Raw genomic sequence first — 22,836 nt, forward strand, 5'->3', positions numbered from 1 at the left:
GGAATATAGAAAAAAACTACAGATTTATATACATTGCTATACGAGTGGTGGTTAGTATAGCAGATACAGAAAAATCTCACTCTCTCATGTAAAACACAATTGCAGTTTATCCAGCAGCAGAAGCTGTGACCTCATGACATTGAAGATCCACTGCTCTTTTGATTCTAATCCTGGCATCCTTCGAATATTTATCAATCTCATTCTTTGCAAGTTTTTTTAGTGGATGAAAAACACGCACCTTTTATTCTTCAGGAATAGGAAATTCTGTAGGTCTATTAGCATTCCTTTAAGCTACTTCAGTGGGGATGTGTGCCCTGGTGAAATTAGAGCAATTCAAGCATTTTGTGTTTGTTTTTAGCTACAAAACTAGGCAAACTGTACCGGTCGTTCTCAAGGCCTTATACTTATCAACATTCCATACAATGGTCAATTATTCACTGCCGTCTCGTGTGTAATAGGTGCAAAAGGATAACATGAATTCAATTCAAATTATAGTATTGGCGCTTCTGGTTCACAGCGTGTTAGCTTACACGTGAAAGGATGAAATCCTGTGAAACGAAAATCCCCGCCTAAATGGCTTGTTGTCCAAAGAAAAACGGGATCAATCCCACTGACAACAAGCCATTTAGGCAGTGATTCACGTGCAAGCTAACTCACTGTGACACAGAAGCTTCTACTTATGCATAAAATTAGAGCTACTAACCACAGAGCGCCATTATTACCATTTAGATTTAATTCGTTTTATCCTTTTACACCTATTAAATACGAGACGGCAGTGGATCATTGACCATTATATGGTATGTTGAAAGAATAAGACCTTGAGAACGACCTGGGTGGTCGAAACACGTATCGGCTGACTAGTACAAGAATACATTGCTATTTTGTGTTACGAAACACATTTGCTAATGTGCATTCTGGACCTATTTTCTAGAATTTGGTCAAACTATCGTCAGGCATTGCGCGAGTCAACACTTCCCACTTGATTGGATTTTATTACATCATCAAGGCCCGTGGGTGGGCTTTGGGGACAGTTGCACACTGCTTGCCTCACAATCCCAGTCAAACTGAAGGTGGTCAAATTAGCGCACAGGTTTAACGCGTCAAACCCTCTACCCATCCTATTTTTAGGCACACTGTAGCATATAATTTTTCAAAGTTTCTGAATTAGCATCTCCAAATGGGACTTGCCCTTGTGGGTCCCTCATGGTGTCATGTACCATATCCAGGGCCTTTGCAAGGCATTGCCGACATGTGCAGAACGACAGGCACGATGCTCATAGGAGCGTAGCGTCCACCGTGCACCTACTGCTGCAATGGAACACCATTCCATGTCTTTCAAACAGCAGCTTGATGCTACCAAAGGTCAAAGGTTTCAGTTCCCATGCCACTGGGTGCACACCGCGTGTTCCCTGAACCCGTCCCCTGCCATAGCATGAGCAATAGCAAATGTCAGTTCTGTAAAACATGTGAAGTAGGGGCAAGAGGTTCTGCTTCATCAAGTGCACCATTGCACAGCTATATGCCACGCTGGCATGCCTTATTTACCTAGTTCTATGGGGGATTCAAGCCACCATGGTAGGTGCTCATGTAAGTGGGGAGAGCTAAGAGCTCAACACATCCTCAGCAGTCACAGATCGGACAGCCTATTCGACACTGAAGTGAGCACGAAGCCGGGGGCGTGGCTAGGAAGCCATGTGAAAGGACGTGTCTGTACGGGGGCTCCCGAAGATCCGCACATTATCCGACTGAAAACAGTGCAAGGACCGATGCAATTTGGCTGAGACCGATATGACTGCGCGCATGAATCTCAGGTGAACGTGAGGTTATGTTTCGACACGGGCCTGCACCGTGAGAGCGCAACAAAAAGCTAAAAGAAGATCTGGAGGCGAGAGTGCGTTGAACGAGAAAATGGCCGCCGCCGCCGCCGAACGAAGGAACAAAGGGGTGCTTGATCTGGGCGCCTGTCGGTCGCACTGGAGCATGGTGATGGTGTAGGTGCATGACGCGGGTGCATCGAGGTCATTAAGGACACCCAGTCCTGCGAGGCCGACGGCGTGGACCTGGGAAGGGAGCAGGGCCTGATCGAAGATATTTTATACCCGGATCGTGCGGTGTGACCGGGAACTGTGCCCCGGGCCCTTTGTGGCCTAAAGTGGACCTCAGAGGGTGAGACGCGACCTGGCCTAGCTAGGTAACAGACAAGATGGCCGGGGGTGCCGGAGGACAGAGGAACTTAGTGTCAGAGAAGTGGTGATAACAATGGGGCACCCGCAGAGCGCACTGTGAAACCCTGCCCCAGATCCGAGCGGGGATTGAAGGACGTGAGACATGTCTAACAAGCCCCTGAGAGCGAAGACCAAACAGCACACGCTCGACGAATACGCTAAAACGCCTCCCGGCCCAGACGGAGCCAAAAGCAAGAACAAAACGCAAGCCAAGGAAATGGCCGCCGGGGGTGCGAACCACGAGGTCCTCGCTGCGATCGCAGACCTGAAAGCGACCTGGGAGACCAAGCTCCAGCTCGCTGTGGCTGAACTGAAGACCGCAATGGAACTCCAGGTCGGGGCAGTGCAGGAGGACGTGAACCTCCTAAGGCAGGACGTGCGTACCCTGGCAGAGCGTACAGAGACTTTGGAGAAAGAATTGGGCCCTACCGCGGCGGACTGCGCTGTGCATAAGCGTGAACTCCATGCCCTGGTGCAACGCGTGGGCAACTTGGAGAGTAGGGCGGAGGAGGCAGAAGGGCGCGCCCGGAGGAACAACATTCGCATCGTAGGCCTGCCGGAGGGAACTGAGGGCCACAATCCAACGGAATTTATTGAAAACATGCTACTGCAGGAGATCACGGGAGGCACCCTGTCGCAGGGTTTTGCGGTTGAGAGAGCGCACAGGGCCTTAACTAGGAAGCCACCACCGGGAAACCCGCCCAGGCCAGTGATAGCTAAGATCCTTAATTACCGGGACCGAGAAAGGATCCTTGAACACTTCCGCAAGGGAGGCACAATACAACGAGGAGCGGCGAATATAACGGCCTATCCCGACTACACCCTGCAGGTACAGCGCAGTCGTATGAACTTCGGAACGGTGAAGAGGAGATTGCGGGAAGCGGGGCTTAAATACATGTTGCTCTATCCGGCCAAACTGAAGGTTTTCTTTCAGAGCAAGCTACTGTTCTTTGTCACCCCGGAGGATGCTATGGAGTGGTTGGATGCACACAACTGCCCTCAGGAGTCAGATGTTCAGACGGCCGGTGGAAAATAAAGGACGAGATAAGTAACGCTGTAGGCCCGGTCGGGTCATGAACATTGGGACTAGATTATAGTCACTGAACTCGCTTGAGAACATGCGCGCGTCAGGGGTTATGAAACGTGGTCCTTGCGCGGACATGGTTGCGAAGTTGTGGAGCCGCCTGAAGCCACCCTTCACACCCCCTTTTTGTGTTTAGTTTAGTCACTGTTAGTGGGGTGACACCCTGTCGGGTTCTCTATTTGGGTTTCCAAGGAGGACCGAACACAGGGATGCCTGAGATCCAGGGATGGAGCTGGGCAGTGGTTGGGGGTAGGGGTTTGGGGGGGAGTTTTAGTTTTTGTATGAGCCTGAGGGTGAAACCGGGAGTGGGTGTTCGCAAAGTGGGGAGGGATTGCCTTGGATGGGGGGAGGAAACTACTGATAGGCCAAGGGAGACCTTAGGATACTAACGTGGAACGTTAGGGGGCTTAACAGTTACCTCAAGCGAAATAAAGTCATGTTGTATCTCAAGAGGCAGAAGATAGACGTAGCCCTGCTACAGGAGACACATCTAAAGCGAGAGAAACTGGAGCTGGTAGGGAGGAAGTGGAAGGGAACAGTGGTAGGATCAACGTACTCCGCCTATGCCAGAGGAGTGCTGGTGTGGGTGGCGCCACACGTCCCATTCAAGCTAATTGAGGAGGTTGTGGAGGAGGATGGGAGGTTGGTTATGGTGAGGGGGCTGGTAGAGAACAAAGTAGTGTGCATTGTAAATACATACGCGCCTAACCAGGAAACGGCGACATATTTTAGGACGCTGTGCACCAAGCTCAGTGTTGGGATGGGGGGCACGGTGATATGGGGTGGTGACTTTAATTGCGTGTTGAACCCCAAGGAGGATAGGTCGGATGACAAGATGGCTGGGCCCGGTCCGGCGGCTAGGGTATTGCAGACGCTGCTGGCGGATTTTGGCCTAGTTGATGTGTGGAGAGCGAAACACCCGAGCGCGAGACAATACTCGCACTATTCGGCTCCGCATCTACTGCACACGAGGCTTGACTACTTTTTCACCACGCCAGACATAGTCGCGGAGTGCGACCATATAGAATACAGGGCGAGGGTCCTCTCTGACCACTCACCCCTGGTCATGCGATGGCAACTGTATTCCCCACGAGCGCGTATACCAACATGGCGCCTAAGGGCGGCGGCGCTCAAAGACCCCACCTTCAGAGAGGATATTAGGGAAGAGATAATTGCTTATTTTGAGGTGAATAAAGGGAGCGTTAAGTCGGCTGGCACCTTATGGGAGGCCTTTAAGGTCGTAATGTGGGGGATCGCCATTGCGAAGTCTAAGGGATTGATGGGGGGAGTCCTGGCGGATTTGCATAGAGCTGAGACTGGGCTGGAGGAGGAGTTGAAAGTTGGTGGGACAGATGCGGAGGCGGTCTCTAAATTGCAACAAGAGTGTGCGGAACATTGGGACAGGCTCTGTAATTTGAATTATAGAAAGTATACTGAGAGACTGCATGCGGGGGGAGATAAAACGGGCCGACTCTTAGCTTGGCTGTACAAGAGTGAGACCCCACGATCCCCGATCAGAATGGTAACCAATGAAAAGGGGGAGGAGGTAGACACCCAAGAAGGCGTGAACAGGGCATTCGTGGAATACTATAAGGTCCTATACGAAGATTGCGAGGGGGGCAGCCAGGAGGAGATAGACGAAGTGCTGGAAGATGTAGGCTTGCCCAAGGTCAGCGATGAGGAGCGAGAGGAGCTGCATGCTCCGATCACCCTGGAAGAGCTGAAGGAGATTGTGAGACAGTTGCCCACTAGTAAGACCCCAGGGGCAGATGGGTTCCCCAGTGAATTTTATAAAGTTTATGCAGAGGAAGTGCTCCCGCCCATGTTGGAAATGCTCAACGAAGCGTACGAGATGGGATGGTTGCCGGAGTCACTTAGGGAGGCGATTATAATACCGCTCCCCAAGCCAAATAAACCGGGACATGATTGTGGCTCCTACAGGCCCCTGTCGATGTTGAACCAAGATAGTAAGATCCTGACAGCTGTCCTGGCTACTAAAATGCGTAGAGTGATCGGCAAGTTGATCCACCCTGACCAGACGGGCTATGTCCCTAATAGGAACATCACTCACAACCACAGGCGCCTCCACAGGGTGGTCGAGTGGGGTGGTGGTGAGGACGGCGAAATGGCGATAGTAGCATTGGACGCGGTTAAGGCGTTCGACTCTGTTCGATGGCCTTGGCTGCTAGCGGCTCTGAAAGGGTACGGGATGGGACCAGGTTATGTTAGGTGGGCCGAGATGTTATACAGTGCACCACTGGCCAGGGTCCGTACGGGCGCAGTGGTGTCAGAGAGATGGCAGTTGGGCAGAGGCACTAGGCAGGGGTGTCCTTGGTCCCCTATGTTGTACATCCTGGCCCTAGAACCCTTGGCGATTTACCTCCGGCAGCAATATGACCCGGTCGGCATCGAGGTGGGAGGAGAGTGTCACCTTATATCCCTGTATGCGGATGATATGCTGTTATACCTAAGATACCCAGAAGAACATTTGCAGTATGTCTTAGAGGTGATGGGGAGGTACGCCTGGTTGTCCGGTATAGCGGTAAACCCTCAGAAATCCACTCTATTTCCGCTGGGGGGCTATGTGGGGACTCCAGTGGAGAGGTTGCCAGTGTTGCAGATCCCGTGGGCGACGAGATCCTTTAGATACTTGGGGATTGATGTGTATCATACGACCGTGGAAGAGCACAAGCATAACACTGAACTTGCTGTGGGGAAGATCGAGAAATGTATGAGGTTCTGGGAAAGATTGCCACTAGCGATGATGGGCCGAGGAGCCATGCTCAAAATGGTGGTGCTGCCCAGGCTTCTGCATTATTTTAACAACATCCCCTACATGATTCCTAAGAAGTTTTTTGTGAGGCTACACAGTGTTTGCAGAGAATTCCTGTGGCACGGCATGCGCAACAGAGTCGCACTGTGGAAGCTGCAGAACTTCTATGAGAAGGGCGGAATCAAGCTGCCGAACTTTGAGGCATATTATGTAGCAGCGCAGCTACAATATGTGTCCAGGTGGCTCTCTGATGAAGAGACCCCTGAACACAGGCTGTTTGGGAGGGATTGCTCCCCTTTTTACTTGCGAGAGGTGATCTGGGTGGCTAATGCATGCATGAGGGAGCGGCCTAGTATGCTAGCTTTGGGACGGAACATGTGGAAACGGGCCTGCCGGATGATGGGCAACCCTTTGCCGTGTGTATTGCAGTTCCCATTGGTCGCACTGGCGAGGGGAGATGGGCAGCTCAGGGCAACCATTCGGATATACTGGGAGTCAGTGGGGTTGGTCACCATGGGAGATATTTGGCAGGATGGGACCATCTTGGAGTTCGAAGAATTAGAGGCAGGGTCGGGACTGCACAGGGGTCAATATGTGACATATCATAGGATAGTGCAGGAGATCCGGAATAGGTGGCCCGAAACTACCCTGGCCGATGAACCGGATGCCCCGGTGGAGATACTATATGACACATCGGAGGGCGGGCACGAGGTCTCTAGGTTGTATGAGATGTTGATGATGAAGGCTGGGAGCGATTTAGGGCACTTGAGACTGGAATGGGAAACGGAGATGGGGGCCCCGATGACAGATGGGTTGTGGGAGCGAGCCCTTGGGTATCATAAAAAAGTATCGAGAAATGCCAGGTTCAAGCAAATACAGCTTTATATAACGCACAGAGCATACCTGACCCCTTTGAGAATATCCAAATTTCGGGGTGTTGGACGCCAGGCGTGCCCCAAGTGCGACGAGGAGAATGCAGACATGATACACATGTTTTGGGCGTGCCCAGTAATTGCAAGCTATTGGGGCGAAGTGGCGCAGAAGCTGGCAGGAAAGGGTGTTACACTCAAAGTGGATTCAGCTTGGGCCTGCTTACTGGGGGGATATCCCAGAGCGCGTAAACTTAGACATGTCGATAAATTGAAAGATCTGGCTTATGTGCTTGCTAAACGTAGGATTGCCATGGGTTGGAAGGAGTGTCATAAACCACGAACGGAGGTCTGGTGGAGGGATCTCCAAAAATGGGCAGAGGCCGAGACGGCAGTGTGGCGAGATGCCAGTATCGCAGGGGAGGACGAGGAAATGTGCTCTCTTGCGGCATGGAAACTGTTGATAGCTGAACTTTTTGGAACGGGGTCAGCTTCAATTGACTCTGAGAGTGCTGACGCCCCCTCGCCCACAGCGGATACCAATGGCGAACACCATACAGGCTCATAGGGGGGAGGGATGGGGATTGCAGTGTTGTTTGTTGTTAAACGTGTTTATTTATGTTCAAGTTGTAATGTTGTGTGGTTTATATATATAAAATAAAATATATTTAAAAAAAAAAAAAAGTGAGCACGAAGCCATGTCTTGTAAGGAAGATTTTGCAAAAGGGGAATACAGACATAATGCGCACAATGCATGTAAAAGTATGCCACCCTATCAACAGTTCCTAGTTATACCCGCAAAAAGTAAGGAGATGGTGGTGTCCCAAACACTCTCTGACCCGATCAGTGCAGTGCTGGTGCACTCTGAGGAGCACTTAGGCCCCTCTATCATCAAACCCTGGCTCTGCCACTGACTTGAGGTTCTATTGGCTGCACACAGGGCTTCTACGAGATCTTTGTATGCGTATAGGTGGAGAACATTTGAGGCCTGCTGTAGGCAATGCAGGATAAACCCTATTGCTTGTCCCACAACTACGATGACGGAGTTCAGTCTGTCACTGACCCCTGCAGGCCTTCAGATAGGCAATGTCAAAGGCTCGGACAATAGGGGCCGGTGCTTCTGTGAAAACTCTGCGGCGGGGGCTGTTATGCCTGGCAGCTCAGACTTGCTGGGCGTAATGGCCCCCGCCCACAGATTTGGAGTGTGGCGGTCCTGAAAGGGTGCTGGTACGGTGCGACCGGAACCCTTATTTTCAGACCGCTACACTTGTAATGACGCCTTATGTCTCTGTGCAAGAGGTTGTCGGATCAAGGATCCTTCTCACGATCCCAGTAGTGACCCAATTACTGAAAGTCCTTGTAAATAGGTTCCTGTCTACTATGTTCTTAGTTCTGGACTGTTTTGTGCCAAACCCATTACCCTCTGATGTCCTTCCCTTGCACCACATTCTAAATGCCCTTTCAGCCCTGTTCATTACAATTAACCTCTGTTCCCCCTTTGTTCCACCCTTTAACCCTTAACTCATTCCCCTACATTTACCTCGCCTTTGTCTTTATTCCAGTACAGACCACCCCCACAATCTCCTTCCCTTCCCATGCCTCCTCTATAATAGCCCCTATTGCATGAAATCTCTGGGCTGCTGCTGAAGTTGAACTGCCAGAGGGTAAGGCCGGTATTCCCACTTCTAACTTCTACCTAAGAAGGATCAGGGTCTCAGTGCCATTCTGGCCTTGAAACTTTTGGACAAGCTTCCCCCAAAAGGACAAGTTCAAGCTGATGGCCTTTGCTCAAATCCTCAAACATTGGATTTGTAATATTACCTTGTTTGTTTTAGACCTGCAGGTAGCATACTTTCAAGTCCCCATCCACTGCATCACCAAACCTATCTTTGTTTTGTGGTGGGATGCACTCTTTGCCAGTTCTTGGGGTGCCCATCCAGCCTTACTTTGGCAACTCGAGTGCTTACAAAAGGCACAGTGATGTTGGCAGCTTATTTGCAAAGAGACAGGTGCATGTATTTCATTACCTCAACGACTGGCTTCTGCAAGCCCGGTAGTAATAAAGAGCAGATAATGACCTCTGGACGGCGTGTTCCCTCTTCAGAAATATTTTTTTTCCATCACTGTGAAAATCCTTTCTGACTTACGTTACAACCAAAGAATTGACATAAATCACAAGACCAACTGAAAGTTCTACAACTTTTTTATTCTTGTCCCAAAAAACTCCTGGTGGTATGGGGATGGAAATGTCATAGCAAATGGAATAGCAAATAGGATAGCATCTCCCCTCTGTGGTTGTTGCAAAGTCACTCATTCTCTGGAATGATAGTCTTCAAAATGTTTTTCTTGTCTCTGTGTCTTTTCTGTATTCCATTTAGGTCATTTGAGTCTTGGGTGGGCCTTCCTGGACTCACATACCACGCACCCCTGTCCAGCACCTTTCCGGGCATCTTATAGGAGTCAAAGTATCAGAGTAGGCAGAACAATTGACTTGCATGGTACTGCAGCCTTCCCCCACCTAGAGCCATCTGAAGAGTCAACCTCATCATGTTCCTTGCTCTAGGTTGGCTATAGCCTTTAGGGAAATGCTTCTGGCCTATGTATTACATATTTAAAGACCCTTGACCATCCCTCCAAGACTGGATCCCCTTTTATTCTCCTGAAGGTCTGCTGCCTTCTGCTCCAAATCTTGTTTCTTTAGTTTTCTGTCTTTCCCTTTCACTTCTTGTTCCTGTCCCTTTCTTATAAGTCTTCCTCTTACAGATGGGAAGAGGCTGCACCCCAGATCTTGCAATCAGGCTTTGACACAGCTGATTGCGTGGTACAAACTATGGGCACTGGATTGGTCCTGTGGAGGCACTCTTAGATGAGGACATCAGGTTTCTCATGAGATATCCCGCCGAAACTTCTGCATACACAATTTCGTGGCAACAACCTGTTTGGGGCTGAAGATCACTTCCAGGCCTCCAAGCCAACAGCCATGGTCTTAGGCCTTCGAGTTTCAGGAGCCTTATACCTCTGCTCCAGGGTCTGGTAAGTGGGCTTCGGTGGCAGCATTGTCTTTAATGTCATCAATGCCATCGACTACTCGCCTCCGTGGGAGTACATCCCACTTTCCAGAGATGCCATAGTGTATGACATTTATGATGAGGAAGGCAATCAGATCCAGTTTGGGCTTGAACCCATGGGGTCTAGAGAAGAGAGGGACGTCCCCAAGGAGTTATATGGGAATGGTGACATGCTGAACCTGGCAGCTGATCTGCAAGAGGCCAGCGGGCTGGACACTTCCCCGAATCTGGACATTCTGCCAGCACTGACACAATGAAAACCTCAGTCTGCTTTTCAGTGACTGATGGCAAAGGTGGCTGATACCCTGGGTCTCTTGTCGCCATCCAGGTCCAGAGTGCAATACAAACTCTGCAACATTCTGGACGATGCTCCAAAGAAAGAGATGCCGCTGCCCTTTAACATGGTGGTAGAGACCCCAGTGTTGGAAGTATAGGAGAAACACGCTGAGACTGTTGTATGAGTCAACAGGAATATAAGGTAACTTTTAGGCACTGGGGGTACTGATCCCTTGACGTAGGGGCTACTGGTTCCAGACCAACCCTGTGGGGTGCTCCCCCATTCCATTTCTATTTCACCAAGTACATTGGTTGTGCCCTTGTGTGAGTCCTTGGCCCCTGGGGAGCAATCTTGGTGGATTTTGGCCCGCTTCCTATTGGCACGTGGCACACGCAAGAGCAGGAACAGATATTTTGTGATTGGTTCCCTTGCTCTATATTTACAAACCCTGGAAAAGATGTGTGGCTCATGTTCTGTTCTTGCCAAATCTTTTTTTTTCCCTGATGAAGACATTCCAACTAGTGTGATAAACGTCAAAACTGGTCGGTGTATTTCGAAGTAGCCAGTAGACAATAACATCTTTGTGAATTATTTGTGTCTCTAATTGGTTACATGTGTGTTTTAACCAGGATTTACATGTTATTTTTTTTGTGATAATTCCCTGTGCTAAAGTAAACTTGCACATCTGTATGTAATTGTGTCAATATATGGTGTGGTGCTATAATGTAGATAGTTTTATTTAGTTAGGACTTTTTGTCTATATTTCTTTGATGTTTGGTTCATTAGTCCCTTTTTGTACTGAAAATGTATTACTGATGATTATTATTGAAAAAATAAATTGCGAACTGTTTAAGTGTTGCAATTGAAGTGTTGATCCATGTTCTAGATATGCTCTTTCAGATTTGTATAATCTGATGCCCCATTGGACAGGGATCAGGCTAAGAAGCACCGTCCTGCACCTTCACACTCTGCTTTCCGACTAAGCGAGCCTGAAGGCTTCTACTTTTCTGTCCCTTCCACTGGACAGGGAAAGCAAACAGCTTGAGGCGTGGGGCAAGAAGGTGTATGCGTCAGGCAGCCAAGTGCTGCAAGACCTAAATGCATATTGTGCCAGTGTGAAGTTCTCCTTTGGCCCCTGGTCGGCTGTAGTCGGTGCTGCAGAACACGTTCCAGAGGGTGAGATGGGGGATGGGGTTCTGTCCCGGTCTCAGATGGCAAGAAGGCAGTGCCACAGATGCTGCAATCTAGCCTAGACATGGCGTACTGTGTGGGCATGTCCATGGCCACTAGCACAGTGGTCAGGCACCAATCTTGGACATCCTGGTTTTCGTCCGACGTTCAGTCAAGGCTGTTAGATATGCCTTTTGATGGACATAGCTTATTTGGGGCTAGGGCTGATGACACCCTCCAGAAAGTTAATTTGTCTAAGACGGAAGTTAAATCCTTGGGACTCTCGGTCCAGCAGCCCACCATGCAATCCTCATCATGGGGCAGGGGTCCGTCAGCTTCTGGTGAAAAACGCTATTGAACTAGTTCCGCGTTCAGAACGAGGGTCGGGGTGGTACTCCACCTATATTCTAGTGCCAAAGAAGGATGGAGGCCTGAGCCCCATTCTGGATCTGAGCCTGCTGAAGTTGTTCCTTCGCAAAGACAAGTTCAAGATTGTCACTCTGGCCCAGACCGTGCAAGCCCTTGATCTGCAGGACTGGTTGGTTTCCCTGGATCTTAAGGGCTCCTACTTCCATGCCTTGATTCATTTGAAGCACAGGAAGTACCCAAGGTTCATGGTCTGCCAACAACTATACCAATTCAGGGTCCCGCTGTTTGGTCTTTCATCAGCACCCAGTGTTTTCACCAAGATTCTGGCAATGGTAGTGGCTTGACTCAAGAGAAAGGGCATCCATGTCTTTCCCTACCCTACAGGAACTAGTGTCGGAACACCTACTCCGTACATACACTCTCTTGCACAGTTTGGGCTTTCCCTGAACTTCAAAAAGTCTCAGGTTCTGCCATCCCAGTTCCTCCGATTTATCAGGACAGTCTTGGACACTCGCCTTTGGCAGGGCTTTCCCGTCTGAGGATATGGTGAACGTTTTCTTGATGGTCAATGTCTTTTAATCACAGACAGACGTTCAAGCCTTATCCTTCCTGTGACTTCTAGGCCTCATGGCCTCCTGTATCCTAGTGATGCCGGAAGCAAGGCTGCGCATTAGATCGCTTCAGTGGCTTCTTCATTACCAATGGTTGCAGTTCCAGGACCACATGTTGGACCTTCTAGAGGTCTCAAGTTGGGTGGCTCAGGTCCTAGTGTGGTGGGAAGGGTGAGACAACGTGCTGAAAGGCACGTTGTTTCTGCAATCTTGACATTAGGTGACAGTGGTCACAGATGCATCTCTGACCAGTTGGGGTGCTCACTTGTCAGATCGTATGGTGAGCAGACTGTGGTCTCCCGCAGTCTCGGGAGCACATCAGCTTGCTGGAGCTGAGAGTGATCAGGCTGGCCCTGGTTGCTTTCCTCTCCTCTGTAAAACACAAGACTGTGCTGATACTGAAAGACAACAAAGAAGTCATGCACTACCTCAACCATTTGAAGTGCAGTGGGGTCCTTGCCTCTGTGCAGAGAAACAATGAGACTGTTGTTCTGGGCTCTGGAGAACAGTGTCTCCCTGACTGTGGCTCATCTGGCCGGATGGAGAACGTCACAGCGAATGCATTTAGCAGACAGACATTGGCCGCCCCTGAGTGAGAGCACTGTATGGAAGTTCTGAAGGAGATCTTCTCTCTTTGGGGTACTCCTCAAGTGGACCTCTTCGATTCCAGTGTCAACAGGAAGTGCAAATTGTTCTGCTCCAGAGAGTTTCCTTGTCAGTGAGCTTTGGGGGACACATTGATGGCTGAGTGGACTTTCAACCTCCTTTATGCGTTTCCTCCGATCCCTGTCATCCCGCTGGTCCTCAGGAAACTACGTCTGTTCGGAGCCATGCTGATCCTGATCGATGCGATCAGGCCTGGAGAATGTGGTATCCGGGGTTCCTGGACATGTCCATCTGCCATCCCTGGCGCCTTCAGAGGAGAGACTTCTTCAAGGCCATGGGGTTGATTTTTGAGATAGAGGAGGAAGAGAGAGATGTGCTTTTGACTTGGAAATGTGGCACTACTAATGTGCCTAAAGAATTCATTTCAGAAAAATCCATAATGCACAATGTTTGGATACTCTATGAGATGCAAGTGGCTTGGACACCTCACCAGAAACAGATTTTCCACTCCAGATTCTGCTAGAGATGCTGACCCTTCATATAGGTTGGGCAAAGTCACAGTGAATCTGCGTATCTTTGAGTAGGATAATCGCACACCTTGTGGATGTAGCAGCTTTGGCAGCGGAGCAAATCCCTGAAGGGGAGGAGAGGTTTTTTAAACCTTGTTCAAAATGGCAAAGATGTCATGTGCAGGCACTCCAGTCTAGATTAGATTCCTCGGACTGCGTAAGCAAAGCCATGGCAGCGAGTCGTGTAGCCAGGAGATTTGAATGGCTGAGAAAGTCTTCAAAGGTCGAGTCTTTCTCCGTAATCGTTGGGTAATTCTTGTGCGACGGTTACGGAGAAAGACTCGACCTTTGAAGAGGCAGAAGATTGAGAACAGGGTCTCTGCGACATTGAAAGGAGACTGTGGCGGCAAAACTATATTGAAGAAAAGCTTTGAAAGACAATACCAAATCTTGGAGTCTGACCATAACAAGATCATGAATACGTACCTTTAAGGATTTGATTTGGATGATGTTAACTAGTACATGACCAGATGATGTACTATAGGATTGACGAAAAAAGTGCAGAAAAATAATTGGAGAACGAAGAATCCTTTTTCACTAACTAAGGATACGTCCAAATTATCTGAAGGCAACATCAAAAACGCTGTGATATATGTTTTTGAGTGATGTAACTCACCCTACTCTGTTAAATGGGAACAACTGAATTCCCCATTGTGGCCCTGATGAAGGTTGCATTATCAAGTGGACAAATGTGTTAAAGTCCAAACAGACAGCCGAAACAAGTGTAGACAACTATATCTGTGCAATTGATTACACACAGATAGAACCATCTGAGAGTCAGGTGGAGGCGATTTCACAGTGAAAAATATATATTGTTGACCAAGTGGTCAGTGACATAGTTGTGATATGTACGTTTTTTAAGAAAATGATATTGAATGGATGGTAGGATTGAGTGTATGTGAGTTGAATTTTGAACACATTGTTTTGATATTGGTTTTATGAATTTATATTATACATTTGTGTATGACAATAACATTAATTTGAATTTAAAGTGTGACATTTATTGATATATTAAAAAAGATAAATGTGTAAGATGTGCCATTCCCTATCCTATGGGTCCACTATTGGACATGCCATTTGATGGCTCCCAGCTCTTCAGCTCCAAAGCCGACGAAAGCTTGGTGAAATTATAGGCATCAAGGTGACAGCTAAATCGTTGAGAGCAGTGATACGCCAGCCTCAACAATCACATGACTCTTCACATAATTGGAGGGGTTGGCCTTTTCTTTTTTATTTCTCAATTGCAAGGGGAAGTGGCCCGTTCACACCGAGAGATCAGAGAAGAGCACCTCATGGTTCAGGAGGAGGTAAGGTTCCCCTCTCAGCCTCTATTTCTTTGCCCTCTGCTTTGGCAACAACCCCAAAACCTCTTTGTGCCCTTCCCTCACAGGTCTGTGGTGGGGGGAAGGCTGACTCAGCATTTGGAGAGTTGGCGAGGCATAACCACTGATGCTTGGGCACTTGAGACAGTGTCTCATGGCTACTGCCTCCCTTTCCTAAAAAGACCCCTAGATTGTCCTCCAGGAAGCCAATCCTCGCAAGATCTGGATCTGCTCCTCCTACAGGAGATTGTCATCCTGTTGGAGAAAGGTGCTATAGAGTCAGTGCCTGTAGCGGAGAGGAATAAAGGTTGGTACTCTCCATATTTTCGAATACCCAAGAAGGATGGAGGACTGCGACCCATCTTGGACTTGAATGCTTGAACAAGTTCCTCAGGAAGGAAACATTCAAGATGATTACTCTTTCAGAGATCCTTCAGGCCCTTCCACATCAGGATCGGTTGGTGTCACTCGACCTTCAGGATGCTTACTTTCATGTGCCAAGCTATCCCAAGCACAGAAAGTACCTGAGGTTCGCCATTGGTGGGTCTCACTTTCAATTTTGGATTCTGCCTTTCGGGCTCACCTCCGCCACAAGGGTCTTCACCAAGCTGATGGCGGTGGTGGAAGCAAGCCTAAGGAAGGGAGGGATTCACATCTACCTTCAGACGATTGGCTAATCAGGGCTTGCTCTCCATAGCAGGGACAAGATCATCTCAGCTACACTTGCCACTTCCTTCACAAGCTGGGCTTCTCCCTAAATTTCAAGAAGTCCCATGTGATACCTTCTCAAAAGCTTCCATTTATTGGAGGAGTCCTAAACTCGTCCTTGGGGAAAGACTCACCCCATGAGTTGAGGGCTCAACATCTTTTGCAGATGATCCAAAAGTTTCAAAGAGCCTATTATCTTCCTGCCTTGCATTTCCTGAGGTTGCTCAGTCTCATGGCATCCTGTATTTTCCTGGCGCCAAAAGCCCATTTGAGAATGAGGTCCCTTCAATGGGCCCTCAGATCACAGGAGTCGCAGTTCTCTGGCAGAATGACGGACCTTCTTCAGGTCCCAAACAAGGTCACATAGGAACTCCTTTGGTGGGCCTGTCGGGAGAACGTGATGCACCGAGAAACTTTTTGGCAACCATGGCCAGAGATAATGGTTGGGACCAATGCCTCCCTCAGAGGTTAGGGAGCTCACATAAATGACCTGTCAATCAGTGGTCATTGGTCTCTGTCAGAATCCAAACTTTACGTAAATCATTTAGAGCTGAGATCAATCAGACTAGTGTTGATGGCTTTTCTGCCTTCTGTACGGGGAAAGACTGTCCTGATAATGACAGACAACACAGTGTATTACCCCAACAAGAGAGGAGGGGTAGGGTAACTGCCACTGTGCAGAAAGGCTGTGCAGAAAGTCTCATGGCATTCTGTATTTTCCTGGTGCCAGAAGCCCATTTGAGAATGAGGTCCCTTCAATGGGCCGTCAGATCCCAGTGGTCACAGTTCTCTGGCAGAATGACGGACCTTCTTCAGGTCCCAAACAAGGTGACATAGGAACTCCTTTGATGGGCCTGTCGGAAGAACTTGACGCACCGAGAAACTTTTTGGCAACCATGGCCGGAGATAATGCTTGTGACAGATGCCTCCCTCTGAGGGTGATGAGCTCACATAAATGACCTGTCATTCAGTGGTCATTGGTCTCTGTCAGAGTCCAAACTTTACATACATCTTTTAGAGCCGAGAGCAATCAGACTAGGGCTGATGGCTTTTCTGCCTTCTGTACGGGGAAAGACTGTCCTGATAATGACAGACATCATAGTGTATTAACTCAACAAGAGAGGAGGTGTAGGGTAACTGCCACTGTGCAGAAAGGCAATGCAGCTCTGGCTAAGGGCACTAGGAGAGGGAAGCTCTCAGTCAGCAGTTCACCTAGCCAGAGAAGAGTTAGCTCAGGAAGTCCTTCAAGAGATCCTCTCCCTTTGGGGAACCCAAGTGGATTTGTTTGCATACTGTATCAACAGGAAATGCGACCTATTCTGCTCCAAAGAATTTCCTTGGAGAGGAGCTCTAGTGGACCTGTTTGTAGTGGACTGGGATTTTCCACTCCTGTATGTGTTCCCACCAGTTCCTGTCATTCCTCATGACATCAGGAGGTTGATTGAGGAAGTTCGGGAAATCCATGATCCTGATTGCTCTGGATTGTTCCAGGAGATCGTGAAACCCAGACCTTCTGGAGATGGCCGTCTGCCCTCCAATTCGTCTTCCCCAAAGAGAGGATCTGCTCTCACAAGAGGGAGGTTGCATTCTTCACCCAGAAATCAGTACTCTGAACCTTCACGCCTGGTTTCTGGTAGGGTAAGATACAAGGATTGGGATCTTTGGGAAGATTTACTGGAGTTGTTGCTGTCGGCCAGAAGGCCAGCAACCAAGTCTCTGTACTGCTGCCAGAACAGGGTTTGCAGCTGGTGCAGAGCTATATTGATCCTTTTACTGGCAACATTCCATCAGTAATATCATTCTTACTAGATCTGGCCCATCAGGAGCTTCAGGTTTCCATGGTTTCCAAAGATGTCCTGCTCCCCTGACACCCGCTTAACTTTCAGTCCACACACAACCCAATATTCTAAAGTCACCATTTTGGAGAAAACAGGAAGGTGTTGACAATATAAATGGTCTGGTCCACTCAGTCCCAAATCCCAGGAGAATAATGTTTAAACATGATAGAATTATGGAGCTTGAAAGTGATAGATTACCTTTTTATCCCACCACGTTATCAGCAGAACAGAACCTGGTGCAAATTAGATAAGTCTTTTTCCTCCTGGCAGCAATACTTTTCTCACTTACATCAATCGCTGAACCAGGTCCTGACAGTCTTAAATTCTACACATTTGAAGATAACCTGATTTGTATTTGAGTCTACAGCAATTCAGATAATTCAGCACAATGCTTGAGATGTTCTCACCTGTATTTTGCTGCAACATGTGAGAGGGCCAGTAACTTGGCCTTGGCACAAGGGGATGAAAATCCCTCTTAGCTGGGGGGGTAGGGGGCATCACAAGGAGGAATACAGAGCCAATCTTTCAAGAGGGCCTCAATTCCCGCCCTCCCACTAGTGCTAGAATATTTTGGTGCAGTCCACTTGTAGCTTTTGCCATACCTCCAATGAAGATACTTGTCAGTGTCTCACTGTCTCTTTCACAGTCCCTTCAACCAGTCCTGAAGCCAGGAAGAGATATCAGGACAGGAATCAGGATCCACCATTATGCATTTATAAGGAGAACAATGAATCCCCTTCAAACCCAAAAAGTGATCAGCTGCAAGTAGAGTAAGACACCTGAAAAAGAAAGCTGTGACAGCCATACAGATGTGTATCACAGGCTTTGTTGCTCTGCGACTGAGAAGGACAGTGATGCAGGGTGAAGCAATACTCATACGAAGTATAGAGGAGGACTTTCTGCTGCTTCTGGGAGGTGCTGGCAAGCCCGTTCAATAACTCACATGCTCGCTAGACCACCAAGGACTAAGGGGGGAGACCCGCAAGCCCTTCCCCATGGAACTTACCAAACCGACAACAAAAACTGGTCCCAGAAACATGCATCTTGTCCTTCCTGTGCCGCCACTTTCATTCTGTGGTGGACCAGTGCAGGAAAAGTTGTCGGGATTAGCCCGCTACATATGACTTTTCACTTACACACACTCCGGGTGAGAAAGACCTTTCTAGATTGGCCATGGAGAGAGATCCAATTACAGCAGAGGGAGTGGGATATAAGGAGGAAGTAGGAAGGAGGAAGTATTGGTTATTCTGGTGAGGTCACAGGTGGAGGACGACCAAGAGACCAGCAAGAGAAAGGAGGCAGTGGTGGATTTTGGAGGTGTTTTCTGGAGAAGAACAAATTACTTAAGCTTGGTAATGTTCCTTCGACCGGATGTTCTTCCCACGTATTTCTCATCTTTGAAATATATTCGTAAGTCTGCTTGCAGGTCGGAAACATTTTTCATAGTAGCAAGTGGCGTGCGTTGTCAACTCGGCCTCTGTCGTGTACTCGGCCGCGACATTGACGCTGGTATAAGTAGTTTGCGTGGTGCCCGTTGCCTCATTTCTTGTTTTTCCCCGCTATGCTCAGCTGTCTTGAATGTATGACCCAGACTTTCAAAGAGAGGAAGATGCAATAATTAACATTTTCACCAAAATAGATGGGTAGGATGGGAAAGAGATGAGTAATACATGGGATGAATCCAAGCAAAAGTACATTAGCAGTGGTAAGAATTGTCTTCTTCGAGTGGATTGTGTCCTCCCACATATTCCTCATCTTTGATAGACTCCCAAAGCAGTATGTTGGAGGAGGTGGGAAAAGACAATTTTTATTGTTGATTAATATTGTGAAGCACAGCTTTACCAAATCTTGCCGCTTGACCTGACATAGAATCCAGGCAGTAATATTTGCTGAAAGTGTGCAAAGAAGACCAAGATGTAGCAGTGTATATGTCCTGAACCGGCACCCATCTCTGAAGAACTGGTCACTCCTCGGGTGGAATGCACTCTCACACCATCAGACAGGTCTTTGCCAGCCAAAGTATAGCATTCAGAAAAGCATAACATTATCCAGCGAGAGGTGGTTTGCTTGGTGACAGCTTGTCCCAATGTATGACCTCAAAAGTCCATGAAGATCTGGTAACCTTGCCTGACTTTGGACATTCTAGTAAAATCGAAGCTTAAGGCCCTCCTTGGGTCTAAACGATGCAGCCTCTCTTCCTTAGAGGGATGAGGAGGAGGCTAAAAAGCAGGCAACAAAATCTTCTGAGCTAAATGGAATTCCAATAACTCTTTAGACAGGAAAGAATGGCGTACCCTCAAAACCACCTTATCCTTAAAAAAGATTGTGATGAAAGGTGGTTTAGAGGAAAGAGCATGAAGCTCGCTTACTCTTCGGGCCGATGTAATTGCCATTAGAAAGATAGTCTTAAGGGTTAGCATTCTGAGTGGACAAGAATGCAAGGGTTCAAAAGGAGCTCCCATTAGGCACTTAAACCCTAAATTTAAATCCCATACCGGTACAATAATTGGGACCGGAGGAAAGATATTCATCAGTCCCTTCAAAAACTGTACTACTATAGGGATATTAAACTAGGAACCCTGATCAGGTGAGCACATAAAAAGAAAGTGCTTCTAGGTAACCCTGGAACTCACCTTTCCCAGTGTCGTGAAATGTCTTGAAGGGTGCCTTCTGCATTTCTTCTTCACAAAGGGTTGAAAACTGCTCCCGGAACCGACCGGAAGTATCCTTGCACCCACAGCTCCTGGGCAGCTCTCACATGAACCTTTGGTGGGACAACCTACCTCAATCGACCCCAGTCAACCCACCTAGTCATCTGTGAAAATCAGAGTCAGTTGGTAAGTAATTGCAACCCAATCACCTCCCCCTGTTTTCCTTAGAATACACCTTAGAATAAAATGTGATTATTCCATTCCATCACTTTTTGATCATCGGATCTAAAAGCTTGTATTTAAAAGATAGGAATATCATTTTACCTACCTGTAACTTTGCTGAAATATAGCTTCTGGAACATTTTTACCACCACAATAACTCTTCCTACATTAGTCCCCTCTCTTTAGAAGAACCTTTGTGACCTTTGGGCACAAGGCCCAATACATCATAGGGATTGGACTTGTATAGTTAGGGTATCATTCTTGTGAACTGGTTTCATTCTACTGCATCAATACTTACCTTCTTTGTTGTTTTCTAATTTATTGAATACATTCTTAAGAACCTAAAGGTGACTGTATATATGTTTGGTAAGTGAGTATTGTGTGATACTACTACCTTCTTATTTTATTTGTTAGTGTGTGTTTTTGGCCCTATAATAAATATGGTGTTTATTTTACTTATTTTCTTTGATTTTTTTTCCATTTGTAAAGCTTGTGCTAGCCTGCAGGCAGCTGGGTACTAGTTACATGAGGTTACGTTAATAAACATGAGGGTAGCAAGTATCAATGAAATGTCAAGTTGCAACATCAGGGTGTTGTGGCGGGATAAAGGAGTCAGCAAAGTTTCATAGCTGGTGGAGGAATAGTCAGTTGAGAAGCCACGTCTTAAGTTGTATCCTGGAGGATTTGTAAGCCTTGACCACTCTCCATGCTTACCTTGATTGAGTTTGGCTAGCCTCTCAGAAATCCCCTGTTCACTATGACTAGGGTGACCACCTAAAATCTGTCCACCATGCCAGATTCTAGAAATCCACCTTAACACGCAGTAAAGGATTCAGTGTATATTTTCATATGCAAAGCAGACAAATTGGAAATGCAATAGATCTTCCAGTCCCCCATTACATAGTTCATAAGTAACATCCAATTGTAATGTCAGTACTGGGGACTGGGTTATGTTGGTGCTAGCATCACTGGTTGTACATTCCGAAGATGCCCTCTTATCCTAAATCCTGGCTAGAAGAAAGTCTAAGCCCACCAGTGGTAAGGATCAGCACAATTCAAACAGCCAGCAGTGGCCAATCAGGCACTACTGTAGGTTTCACTCATGTCCCACACCCAGACTCACTGGCACCACAGATGCTGAGTCCACTTCCTGAGCACCACACATTCAAAGGTATCACTAAACAGCGAAAGCAACCGCTTTCTGCGGCAAGTTCATGACCTTATATGGGATGTCCCGACCTGAGAAGGCAGGAAAACAGCCAAATATCAATATGACGAAAGAACGAGCAAAAATCTTTTAGGGCACTAGCCATGTTTACTGGCCATACGTGGTAAACATGAATGTGTACACTAAAAATACTGCAAAAATTGTATAAAGGTAATTGCTGCCATCAGCTTGTTTTTAGGCACATAGAAATAAAAGTAACCAAAAATCCTAAGCTTAGAAGCCTAGTGTGACACAAAAGTATCTACCCTGCACTGCATTGTAGGATGCTGTTTGCACTGTTAAAAGGGTACCAAAAAAGTAAAATGGTGAAAAAACAAAAGGGAAACAAAGTTTCTCAGTACTGATAGTCTGAAGAACTGATCAGTTTCCCCCCAAAAAATGGAGCAAAATGCCAGGGGAGTGGAGCTGAAGGCCTCACTTCCCTGTAAAAAGTCATGACCGGTTCAAAAACATAAGCACAATATTTGGGGGTCCATAGAATATAGAAGGAAAGTTACCTAAAGAGAAATATTTTCTGACGCTCCAAAATGTTTATTTTAGGCAATGCAGACAATCTATGTACTGCATTCTGATGTCATCATCCCCTCTGTTCTTGTGGACCTTGTATTTCTATTTGAGGGCAGCATTATCCATCAAAAAGAAGGGCTATTAAATGTGTAACTTTGCACAGGTTGATAACATGCTACCATTTACTGCCTTCCTTTTTCAGATTGATTGTAGAAATTATTTGAATAGATGTTTTTACATTTTACAAGTCACTGATGGTGTAGCACGAATAATATCCAAGATCTTACAGATACTGCTAGCAGTGTATTGTTCAGTCATCGAATTTAGCACTGTCGCCTAGGTTGCGCATTCTATATTATCATATTCGATTTTTTTCGTATTACTGAATGTTGGTTATTACTTAGGGAGTATGTTTTTCTTAATCTTGTGCTTAAATTATATTTACATACTTGGTACTAGTAAGATTTTGTATGTATCTATTACTGTGTTAGTTTGTACATGTTTATTTATTTTTGTATTTGTATGTGGTTTTTTGAAATTTTTTACCAAAATAAATCTATTACCACCACTGACATCATGAGCAGAGACCCTGCCCTATTTTCTTCTTTATAGAGAACTTTACAATTTACCAAAATTCTCGCTCCTAAAATTATGAGGAGCGAGAATTTTGGTAAATTGTAAAGTGGTACATGTTATGTCTTAAAGTGTTGGATTGTAACTTCTGTAAATATTTATGATC

The 22,836-nt window shown here is 47.1% G+C and overlaps 1 protein-coding gene across 1 annotated transcript in view; it reads left to right on the forward strand.

Annotated features, from left to right (window-relative positions):
* Positions 1-22,836, forward strand: part of LOC138511068 (uncharacterized) — a 3,073,423-nt gene that overhangs the window by 2,677,107 nt on the left and 373,480 nt on the right. The window lies entirely within an intron of this gene.

The sequence above is a fragment of the Ambystoma mexicanum genome, chromosome 6p (genome assembly GCF_040938575.1).
Source record: "Ambystoma mexicanum isolate Mex_15411 chromosome 6p, UKY_AmexF1_1, whole genome shotgun sequence".
In the NCBI taxonomy this organism is placed as follows: domain Eukaryota; kingdom Metazoa; phylum Chordata; class Amphibia; order Caudata; family Ambystomatidae; genus Ambystoma; species Ambystoma mexicanum.